Source organism: Tursiops truncatus, chromosome 2 (genome assembly GCF_011762595.2).
Source record: "Tursiops truncatus isolate mTurTru1 chromosome 2, mTurTru1.mat.Y, whole genome shotgun sequence".
Lineage (NCBI taxonomy): Eukaryota > Metazoa > Chordata > Mammalia > Artiodactyla > Delphinidae > Tursiops > Tursiops truncatus.
In genome coordinates, this window is record NC_047035.1 from 12,814,531 (window position 1) to 12,826,586 (window position 12,056).

General features: G+C 37.1%; 1 pseudogene; it reads left to right on the forward strand.

Moving 5' to 3' along the window:
- The first annotated feature begins 1,131 nt into the window (after positions 1–1,131).
- Positions 1,132–2,563, forward strand: LOC101334020 (acetyl-CoA acetyltransferase, mitochondrial pseudogene; annotated as a pseudogene).
- Positions 2,564–12,056: the final 9,493 nt, after the last annotated feature.

Below are 12,056 nucleotides of genomic sequence, written 5' to 3' on the forward strand. Positions count from 1 at the left end.
AAAAAAAAAAAAAAAAAAAAAAGAACAAAGAAAACAAAACAGAAACAGACTCATAGTTACAGAGAACAAACTAGTGGTTGCCAGAGAGGAGGGGCTGGAAGGCAGTGAACGAAATAGGTGAAGAGGATTAAGAGGTACAACCTTCCAGCTCTAAAATAAATAAGTCATGGGGATGTAAAGTACGGCACAGGAAGTATAGTCAATAATATTGTAACAACTTTGTATGGTGACAGATGGCAACTGGTCTTATTGCACTGATCATTTCATAATGTATAAAAATATAGAATCACTATGTTGTACACTTGAAACTAATTTAATGTGGTACGTTAATTATAACTCAATAAAAATTTTTGATTAAAAAAAGACATTATTTACTTTCAGTTTGCATGTCTGAAAAAAGATGCCAAATGATCTAAGGTTTTCTAACAATGAAAACAGAAATAGCTGTCCCCTGCTCCTATTATAAATGTAAACAACCTTGTGAGGACCCTTCTATGCCTCTTTTTCTGCCTGTGTATCGTCCCACCAGCCCAGCATAACTGAGCTGAATGGCTTTGAAAGGAGTGATTGTGGGAGCAAGGGAATAAATGAATGCAGGCTCTGTTCTCAATGATCTTGTACTTTTTCCATGTCAATAAAAAAAAATTGTACTCCAGCATCTGTTAGAATGCCGCTGTATCTTCCAGCTTTCACTTGAGGTGGAAGGCCTTGACTTCAACATTTTTAGTAGGACCCATACATTTAAACCTCTTAATAAAGCGGCTGCTGTCCTACTCATAGAAAATATTCAAATTTGCCCTCTAACTGAAATCAGTTTTAACAAGTACTAATCACTCATTTGTGCATCCAGCACTAGTTTGGTATCTGCAGGGAAAACTGAAGAAGTCGGTCACAGTCATTTCCTTTGAGGAGTTTCTTAGTTCATTTTTATGAATAAATTTTAGTTCATTCCATATTCTAAACAGGGCTGTTCTCATGCATAATTTTTTTTTTGGTTACACACGTCATTCCAGGTAAAAGATATAAGCATCACTGGAACACCTTTAAAACCATAGAGGGAGCGGGATCAGGGACCCGCCACGTGCGACCACATCTCTCCACTGGTAACTCTCCGCTCCACGCTCGGTGACCATGGCTGTACCGGTGGCCCTTCTGCGCGGTGGTGCCCGCAGGCGCAGCCCCCTGCTTCGGAGGTGGATGCAGGAAATAAGATATGTGGAACGAAGTTATGATCAAAACCCACTTTGAATGAAGTGGTCATAGTAAGTGCTACGAGAACACCCATTGGGTCCTTTCTAGGCAGCCTTTCCTCTCTGCCAGCCACTGAGCTTGGTTCCATTGCAATTCAGGGAGCCATTGAAAAGGCAGGGTTTCCAAAAGAAGCAGTGAAAGAAGCATACATGGCTAATGTTCTACAAGGAGGTGGAGGACAAGCCCCTACAAGGCAAGCAGTACTGGGTGCAGGCTTACTTATTTCTACTCCATGTACCACTGTAAACTAAAGTTTGTGTCTCAGGAATGAAAGCTATCATGATGGCCTCTCAGAATCTTATGTGTGGACCTCAGGATGTGATGGTGGCAGGTGGGATGGAGAGCATGTCCAATGTTCCCTACGTAATGAACAGAGGAGCAACACCATATAGTGGGGTAAAGCTTGAAGATTTGATTGTAAAAGATGGGCTAACTGATGTCTACAATAAAGTTCATATGGGCAACTGTGCTGAAAATACTGCAAAGAAGCTGAATATTGCACGAGATGAACAGGATACTTATGCTGTTAACTCCTATACCAGAAGTAAAGCAGCATGAGAAGCTGGAAAATTTGGAAGTGAAGTTGTTCCTGTCACAGTTACAGTAAAAGGTAAACCAGATGTAGTGGTGAAAGAAGATGAAGAATACAAACATGTTGACTTTAGCAGAGTTCCAAAGCTGAAGACGTGTTTCCAAAAAGAGAATGGTACAGTAACAGCTCCCAGTGCCAGCACACTGAATGAAGGAGCAGCTGCTATGGTTCTGATGACTGCAGATGCAACAAGAGGCTCAATGTTAAACCACTGGCAAGAATAGCAGCATTTGCTGATGCTGCTGTAGAACCTATTGATTTTCCAGTTGCACCTGCATATGCTGCACCTAAGATGCAGGTGCATCTTAAAAGATGCAGGATTGAAAAAAAAGTATTACAATGTGGGAAATAAATGAAGCCTTTAGTGTAGTCATACTAGCAAACATTAAAATGCTAGAGATTGATCCCCCAAAAGTGAATATCAATGGAGGAGCTGTTTCTATCGGACATACAGTTGGGATGTGTGGAGCCAGGATTGTCGTCCATTGGCTCATGCCTTGAAGCAAGGAGAATGTGGTCTTGCCAGTATTTGCAGCGGAGGAGGAGGTGCTTCTGCCATGCTGATCCAAAAGCTGTAGACAACTTCTGTTGTCTAAGGCAACAACCCTGTGTAGCCAGAAAGGCCTGCTGTAATCAGGGTGACTGATTACCCTGGGTCAGCTTGTATGAAAATAATCTGTTTCACTTTTTATTATTTTCAACTCTTTTTAAAAAATAAGATAAAAAGATCAAATCCCAAAACCTGTTGAGATTACAAAATAATTTTTTCTTCTACTTTACAGTTTTTGTAATCTTGAACACATTTTTGTTATAAAGCTATACTTTTAAAATACCATTGTGCAATATTAGTGACTTATAAGTAGCTAGAAGCTTCCATTTTAGAGAATAAATCTTAATTTACATTTTTAAAAAAAACATAGGGAACATAGATAAGTACTTAGTATTTAGAGACACTTAAATTTTTAGCATAATGGTAAAACTTTAGGGTCAGAACAGTAATGACATTAAGGCCCTTTGTTTTGATGATAGCTAACCTTATCCAGTTTGTGGCAACCAGCACTCTCCTTTCTAGAGCGGGAAAACATTTTTCCCTCTCTTCAATTCAGGACCTAGTGAATACATGAGTGTATTTAGTAGAGAGCCAGTGATCCTCAGGATCTCAGTATTTACAATGAGGGAAGCCTCCTCTCTGACCTTGGGGAGGTTACTAGTTAATTATGCTGACTGTAGTCTCTTGGGCATGTTGAAGAAAAGGTGTATTTTTCTAATGGAAAAGTTCTTTTCTGGCAGAGGAAAAATTATGGCCAGTCTTTCTGTCTTGTAGACTTGCAAATTGACCGCACGTGAACCCTTCTTGTGTTCCTTGATTGCTAACACACAGTTGAGTCTGGCTAGCTAATATTTTATTCTGGATCTTCACAACTATAAATGTAAGTGAAATGAACCTATTATTTTCATTTCTGGTACGATCTGTATCTAGTTTTGGCATAAAAGCAGTTCAGTCATGAAATGAGTTTGGCAGTTTTCCCTCTTTTATGGAAGTGTTCATTTAAGATACGGATTATCTCTTCCATTAAGATCTTATAAGCCCACCAATAAAATATCGATGGTAGGCCTCACGAGGCTTCACTCTTCTTTCTACTTTATACAACTTCCTGGATTGATTTATTTTTAATTTTACTAAGTACTATTTTTTTAAGCCCCATTTTCTACTGCAGTGCCTTCTAGGAACGTTTCTTCTCTTGATCCCCTAGCTTACTGCTTTCTTCTTCAACTATCAGTTTGATCATTTATTCCCATTATATTGACTTTCTTGATTTGATATTATTCACTTATTTGACAAATATTTATTGAATGTCAGACACTGTTCTGGACACTCACTAATCTGTATAGACCTTTATAAGGACTCCAATAGATCTTTTTCCCTCAGTATCTTTTTCCCTTTTTCCCTCAAAATGTCACTACTTTTTCCCACAGTAGTGACATTTTGTCCCTTGGTTGAGCCCCTGCTTTATATTAGAACAGATATGTTTCTTTGTAGTACTTCTGTCTTTAATTTTATTTTTATTCCATACTAAAAATACTTCTCTTTTTCCCTAATACAGTAATACCTATTTCAGGGTAGAAGTGCTCATTTTCTTTCATTTACTCGGAGTTTAGAAATAGCATATACATCATGAAGCAACAAAGCTTTGGGATTCTGATAGTTTTAATTTTGTAAAATAATTTTCCTTTTGTTTTTTTTCCTAACTTGAGAGTTTTGATAACTACTTATTCACACATATCCATTCATTCGTTTAGTGATTCTTAATTTGTTTATCTAGCATGTTCTGTGTACCAGGCCATGTGCTGGCTGTTAGGGCTATAAAGATGCTGGAAGCGTGTTCTCTTCCCTTATAGAACCTGGAATCTACTGTGAGGGAAAAACATATAAGTTTAACCAAAATATTCAGATACGATGCCATCATAAGGAAATTGAATAAGTTAAAAGGAAAGGAAGATTTCAAGTCAATAAAATTAACCAGGAGTTTAGGTAAGGGAAAGGCCTTGCCCTGTCTATACTTGCCGGGGAATGGTGTGCATATGAGCTGGGTCTTGAATATGAAGAAGGAAGGGTATTGACACATGGGAAGAGTAAGTTATTGTCATTGTTTTTGCTTTCTCTCTATGGTATTTTTTTCCACATTATGGTTAGATTTTGAATAATGTTTGGGCACTGCTAACCTTACTAGAAATAAAAAGACAAATGGAGTTAGAAGCCCTCCCATTCATAGCAATGCTGACCATCATCATGGCTCTCTAGGTTACTTTTTATCAAAATATGTCCCTTCCCCACCCACACTATACAAAACAAAAGAGTAATACGTGAAATCTGATTTATTTACTTTTAATATTGTCTATAACAGGTGCTATTAAGATTATAAACCCTTTTATGATGTGTCCTTTGTTAAAGAAAACCAATAGGAAAAGAAAACCAATAGGAACCCTCCTACACTGTTGGTGGGAATGTAAATTGGTGCAGCCACTATGGAGAACAGTATGGAGATTCCTTAAAAAACTAAAAATACAGCTACCATATGATCCTGCAGTCCCACTCTTGGGCATATATCTGGAGAAAACCATAATTTGAAAAGGTACATGCAGCCTAGTGTTCATTGCAGAACTATTTACAATAGGCAAGAAGACATGGAAGCAACCTAAATATCCATCAACAGATGAATGGATAAAAAAGTTGTGGGATGTATATATACCATGGAATATTACTCAGCCATAAAAGAGAATGAAATAATGCCATTTGCAGCAACATGGATGGACCTAGAGATTATCATAGTAAGTGAAGTAAGTGAGACAGAGACAGACAAATATCCTTTGATATCACCTGTTTGTGGAATCTAAAAAAAATGATACAAATGACAATTTGGGATCCACCCAAAAAAAATTAGTTTCAGAAGGATACTGTCTGGTTTCCAAAGATTTTTTAATGTGAGAAGATCAGAAGAAAAGAAAAAATAGAGTAACTCTCTGAATGTATGCTTAATCCAAGGTTAAAATCAGAGGATCTGTAACAATGGACGATCATTCAGCCCTTTAGAGAAATGCCTCTTATTTTTATAAGAATTGGGCAGCGGGCTGATGGCACCCTTGCTCAAAGGCCCTGGAATGGAGCTATGTTAGGCCAATGATTACAAAGTGAGAGAATCCTCATTGGTCCAACTATCTCTAACATGTGCCTACATAGAAAGCCATCCCCTGTCCCCCACCAGACCCTGAGAGGTGAGCTAAGCCAGTGCTTGTGCACTGGGCAAGAGTTTCCTCAGAAAATAATACTTAACCTATGAGCAAATTTTTAAAATTTGTTTTGAGGAATATAATTAATCTTTCCACAACATGAGAAATCAACTATACTTCACTAAAATAAATTTTAAAAAATAATCTCTCAAATGCTGAAGGAAATGATAATTGTTTACAAAGTTTATTTAGTTCTAAAGGAGCAACAGGGAACAGAACACTTTGGGTATAAGGTGTTTAACTTGTCAGACTTTTTTTTCAGAATGAAAGACAGTGTGGCAAAGGAGAGTGATCTGGACTTTGCCGTTTGAGGAAATAAGCATTTGGAGTTACTGGAGTGCTGAGATGTACAGGATCTTAACATTAAAATGTAACAAGAAATTGGTAAAGATCGAAAACATAATAATACCTAGTGTTGATGAGAACGGCTATCTGAGTCTAACTTGGTAGAATCTTACAGGAAGGTAAGTTGGCAATATATTCATACTGTTTGTCTCAGCAGTTCCACTTCAATGAATTTATCCTAATGAAACAACATTAACTAAACACTAAGAATTAGGTAGAAGCAGGGCTTATATTCAACCACTGGTAGTATAGGATCACCAATCACCATGACCATCTATTAAATCAGAAGAGTTGCTGCTTGTAAACATCCACTTTTCTTATACCAATGCCTATGAGCCAAATGTCAGCCTCTATTAGAGGGTGTTCACTGCAGGATTGTTTATAATAGTAATCAGTTAGAAACCACTTAAATGTACAGTAGGAAATTGGTTAGATTTGCTTTGATATGTCCATATGGTAGAATGCAACAAAGTCAGGTTTTGTTTTGTTTTTTGTTTGTTTGTTTTTGGTTGTTTTTTTGGTTTTTGCGGTACACGGGCCTCTCACTGTTGTGGCCTCTCCCGTTGCGGAGCACAGGCTCCGGATGCGCAGGCTCAGCGGCCATGGCTCACGGGCCTAGCCGCTCCGTGGCATGTGGGATCTTCCCGGACCGGGGCACGAACCCATGTCCCCTGCATTGGCAGGCGGACTCTTAACCACTGTGCCACCAGGGAAGCCCCAAAGTCAGGTTTTTAAGGAAAAAAATCACATCATAAACTCATTTAATACAGAGTTAAGGAAATAAAAAAATTATAAAATACTACATACTATAGACTCAAATATGTAATACAATCCAACTTTTATTTAAGACATTAAAAATTGAGAATATAGACCACAAAATTAATAGTGGTTATACTCTGGGTAAGAGGATACTAGCTGTTTTTACTTTTTATGTTTTATAAATTTTACAATGAATTTGTATTAATTTTATAAAAGACAAATATATTTAGCCATATTATGAAAAGATACTTTTCATATTTTGTGTTTTTCTCTAAGTAATCAGCCTTTGTTTGCAGACAAGTCTGTTGCTCCCAACTAGTGGATAGTAATTCATATTATAAGTGTGCATTGACCACATTTCAGGTATCCATTTCCCTAATGATAAAACCTAGATTTCCTCCAACTTCCCCAACCATAAACACCACCATAAGAAGCACCCCAGTACGTGCCACCCTAAAGACATGAGTGGAGGGCCATCACATATAGCCCTTGAAGTGGATTTGCTGGGTCAAAGAGAATTCACATTCTTAATGTCACTAAGGACCTCCAGATGATTATTTTTAGAATGACCTTACAAGTTTATACTTTTGTCAAAACTGCAAGAGTTCCCATATACCCCATCTTCTCCAACACTTAGTAGCAGACATCTTTTTTATTTTTGCCATTCTGATGGGTGTAACATGGTGTCTATAGTTTTAAAATATATCTCCCTGATTACAAGTAAGTTTGAGAACCTCTTCATATTCTCGTTAGCTGTTGAGGCTTCCCTCTCTATTTATTGCCTGTTCATATACTTTGCCCAATTTTCTGTTGAGTATCATTATCTTTTTCTCAGTGATTTGCTTGAGCCCCTTAAATATTGAGTGTTTCACTGTTTTGATCATAATCAACAGGAAGAAGTATATGTTATATCACAACCAACACACATTATATATAATATATAATACATTAATATATTAATATATAAGATGTATAGTTATAATCTTATAAGTATGCATATATACTTTTGTACATACATACATATATACATATATGAGTATACATGTTATATATCAATATATTATTAGAGTATATATTGATTATATCAGTAATATATAATTATGTGTCTATTAAGTCTATATAATTAAATATATGGTTAATTATTAATATGTATTATTGTACTATATATGTGAATATATATATTCCCAACAAATACACACTATTGTATATATGTATGTATTGCATATATTTTTAATTTTACATTTTCATTTACATGATGTAAACAAAATGCTGATGAGTATTTTCTCCTAATACTTGTCATGCACTCTGATATTTTCTATTCTTTCCTACTTTACTTTTTTAAATTATGCTTGCAATTCTCTAAGTTGAATTTATCACTCAGTAATGGTCTACAAATCATAATCTAAAATCAATTGTCCTTGATATAATCCCTGGTCAATTATAGATTTGCAAACATCTCCTGGTTTGTCATGTCTCTGTTAATTTTGCCAAATGGGTACGTTGTTTATCAGAAATTTTTAATTTTGATGCAGTCAAATTTATTCATTATTTGAGTCTTGGTTAGGAAATTTCCCCCCACTTCTAGTTCACATGGATATTCTCCTACATTTTCTTAAATTAGATTTATAAATTTACCTTTTGAATTTAGGACTTCAGTCTGAGATCCACACTTTTTATTTAATATAAGTTAAAGATTCAACTTTATTTCCTTTACTTTTCTCCATGGAGTGAGCTAATTTGCCCACTACCATCGAATAAAAAATTTTTTTTTGCCATTCCTTTGTGGTACCTTATTTATCATATATCAAATTTACACATAACAGAGATTGATTTCTGTTTCTTGGTCCATTTGATTTTGTCCTACTACTCTATTGTCTGTTCACTTTTAGTGTGATTTATATGAAAGACAGAAGTCAGTCAAGTAAGGAGATAGATTGTTTTCAGGCAATAGGGGGAGCATCGAAGATCCAAAGATCTGAATGTCTCCGCAGGGTGATTCTGCCTTAGACTTTTATGGGGAGGAGTAAACAAGTTGCAGAAGGGATGATTTATACTTGGGGTTGTTTTTCCAGCAGAAGTCTCAGTCAATTGTGTGAAGAGGAAATGGTTTTCTCTAGTTTCAGGGGACAAACAATTTTAATCTTAGCAAATCAGTCATGAGACAGAGAATGGGAAATTGGAGGGTCAGTATCTGGCCTCATCAGCAGATTCAGGCAAAAGGGGAAAGGTCTGTATTTGGCCTTGTCAGTGCCCCCTCTTGCTCCATACAAACATCATCTGTCTTAGAACAATCTCAGTAATTTCCGTGGGTTTTGGTCAAGGCTAAGTGAAATTGTCCACAGAGTCAGTAGTTTCTTGTTGGCACTCCCCTTGGAGCACTAGCTTAATCATCTGTTGAGCTCTGATGGTGGTCTGAAGCTGAGAAAGTGTTCTGGAGAAAAAGCACTTAATTAGGATACTTACAAAAGAAAGCAGAAAATCGATCATTAGAGGCTATGATAAGGAGTAAAACCAAGACCCAAGGCCAGCGAGAACCAGTCTAGTGGATTCCAGGAAATTGGTGTGGAGATCCTTCAAGGATGGGGTTAGGATTGTGGAGGCAATGCAGTGAATTCTTTGGTTAGCATCTCACATGTTCTTGCTTATGATGTAGAGGTCAGAGAGGTTTTGGGGAGCAAACGTGAAACAACTGGGGACCCTGCATGTCTGTGGATAAATGAGGAATAGAGAAGGAAATGGTAAGGAGGCCAGAAATGGAAAGGAATAGGGGAGACATGGCTCAGGAAGTTCTGAAACTAATGGACAATAGAAAAATTAAAGAATGATGAGAAGGATACAAAGGAGGAACATGGAGAGCACTGGATAGGGGAATCCCAGGCAATTGTGTTCCAGCATTTTGGGTGGAAGCTGACCCCATTGTGGTGCCATCTGCTTGTTCCAAAATTCATGAGAAAGCAGTTTGTCTCATGTCATCATCTGCTTCTGGGAGCTCTCAAGGAGCCTCAGTTTAAGGTCTGCTTCTAGGGTGAATTTTCCTAACTTCAAAATTAGACTTGTATTGTTAAAATATTAAAACATGAAAGGTTGTATTCCTTATAGTTTTGCAGCAGTACAACTGGTTAGGAAGATAGTATAAGGTTCCTTCTGCCTGGGTTCAAGATTGGTCTTTTGATGGTATTTTTTTCCAGAAGACCAGGTCTTCAACATGAAGATCATGTAAGGTCTGAGGTGGGAGGTCTGGGGGAAAGGTACACTTGAACTATCAGTCATAAATATGAGTGTATTGAATGAGACCTTGGCAGTATTTAAGAGTACCAGTCTGGATCATATTTGAACCTCCTATGGTCCAACAAGAGTAAGAAATCTTCATGGGCCTGCCAGTAATTATTTCATAAAGGGATAATCAATGTTGAGAGGAAAGTGAGAAAGTATTATCAGGGTTAATGGCAAGACTTTGGGTCACGTTAGCTTGAGTTCCTCAGCATTTTACTAACTTGAGTGTTCCGTTGGCTCATTCTTTTTTCTTTTGTGGATTAAGGATGGTAAGGACAGTGCCGTTTTTGTGCGAGTGGAAGTACTTAGCAATGTGGTGAGTTCCTCTGTCGCTAGAGAGGAAAAGAGGGATTCCCCAGGTGGGAAAAATTCTAGCAGCAATTTAGCTCAAACTGTGGCAGTAGCCTATTTGCAGGGCAAAGCTTCCAAGCATTATTTTTAGAATGCAGACTATGGTTAGAACATATCTGTACCCATGAGACCACGGGAGTTTGACAAAATCCATTTGCTGATGGAGAAAGGGGCCTGAGGGAGTTGGCTGGCATCCTTGGCAACCTTTACCTTTTTAACAGGATTGTGTTTCTGGCAGATGGGAAAAATTGAGATTACCTGTTCAGTATGAGAGCTGAAGCATCCCCGCCAGTATTTGCAGAGGAGACTTAAGATTTCCTCTATCATGATAGGTAACTTATGGAAGTTCTGGACCAATTTGGTAACGCTCACAAATAGAAGGAAAGCGCCTGAGCCACTGGAGCTAGAATGAGGTTAAAGTGCCAATTGGCCCAAAAGGCCAATGGCTACCACTGAAATAAGACCAGAATCAGAGGATTAATTAACACCTGAGATTTATTTAACCAATAAGAAATAGATAATGTAATTCCAATGTTATTTGAACATTTACACACTGTAAGAAAAAGGTGGAAAATCTCAGATCTTTTTATAAAGCTTACATAACTTTAGTTACAAAAATGAGCAAATGCACTTTTGAAAGTTGATACAAAATTTCAAATAAAATATTAGTAAATAGAATCCAGTAGTATAACAAATGAATAGTACAACAAGATCATGCCGTATCTTCCAGGAATGCAGGGATAATTCAGTATCAGTAAGCTAATCAATATATTTCATTACAGATGCATCAACAAGTTAAAAAGAGAAAAATTAAATAATCATATCATTTCATCCTTAAAAACCATTGGATAAAATTTGGCAGCTCTCCCTTTTAAAAAATAGGAATGAATTGTTATGAAAAATCTATAGTAAACAATGTCTTTAAATGGAAAAACACTAAAGCCACAAGATGAAAATCAGAAACAACAAACATTTGTGGAACAAAGGTACTCAAAGTCCCTCCATGGACCCCCTTCTAGAATGTAAACACCATGTGTCCAGGGACTTTTGTTTTATTCCCCAGAGTACTCTCAGACCCTAGGACACTGCCTGATTCTCAGCAAACATTCACTGGGTGTTCAATACCATCAGGAACAAAACAGGACTACATGCTACTACCATAATACTCAACATTGTTTTGGAAGTTACAGCAAGAAGAGTAGGGTGAAGAAATGAAGTAACTGGTTTAACACTGGAAAAGCAGAGATAAAAACCAGCTATTTGCTGATGATATTATACCAAGGAAGCCTAAAAGATTCTAATAAGAAAATGCATTAGTATTAATAAATTTCATAAGGTGGCCTATAAGTACTAAAGTCAATAACCTTTCTCTATTTTAATAATAATTTCCTAGGAAAAGAATTGGGGGAATTTTTCCATTCATAATAGCAGCAACATCTGTCAAGTACTTGGAAATAAATTTAACAAGACTGGGATCTACATGAAGGAAACTAAAACCTCTTTGAGAGCCATCAAATAAGGTTTGAACAAATGGAAAGAGGCATCATGTCCTTGACTGGGAAAACGTAATTTTAAAATGTCGAGGATTGGTTCAAGATGGCAGAGTAGAAGGACGTGCGCTCATTCCCTCTTGCAAGAGCACTGGAATCACAGCTAACTGCTGAACAGTCATCGAAAGGAAGACACTGGAACTCAC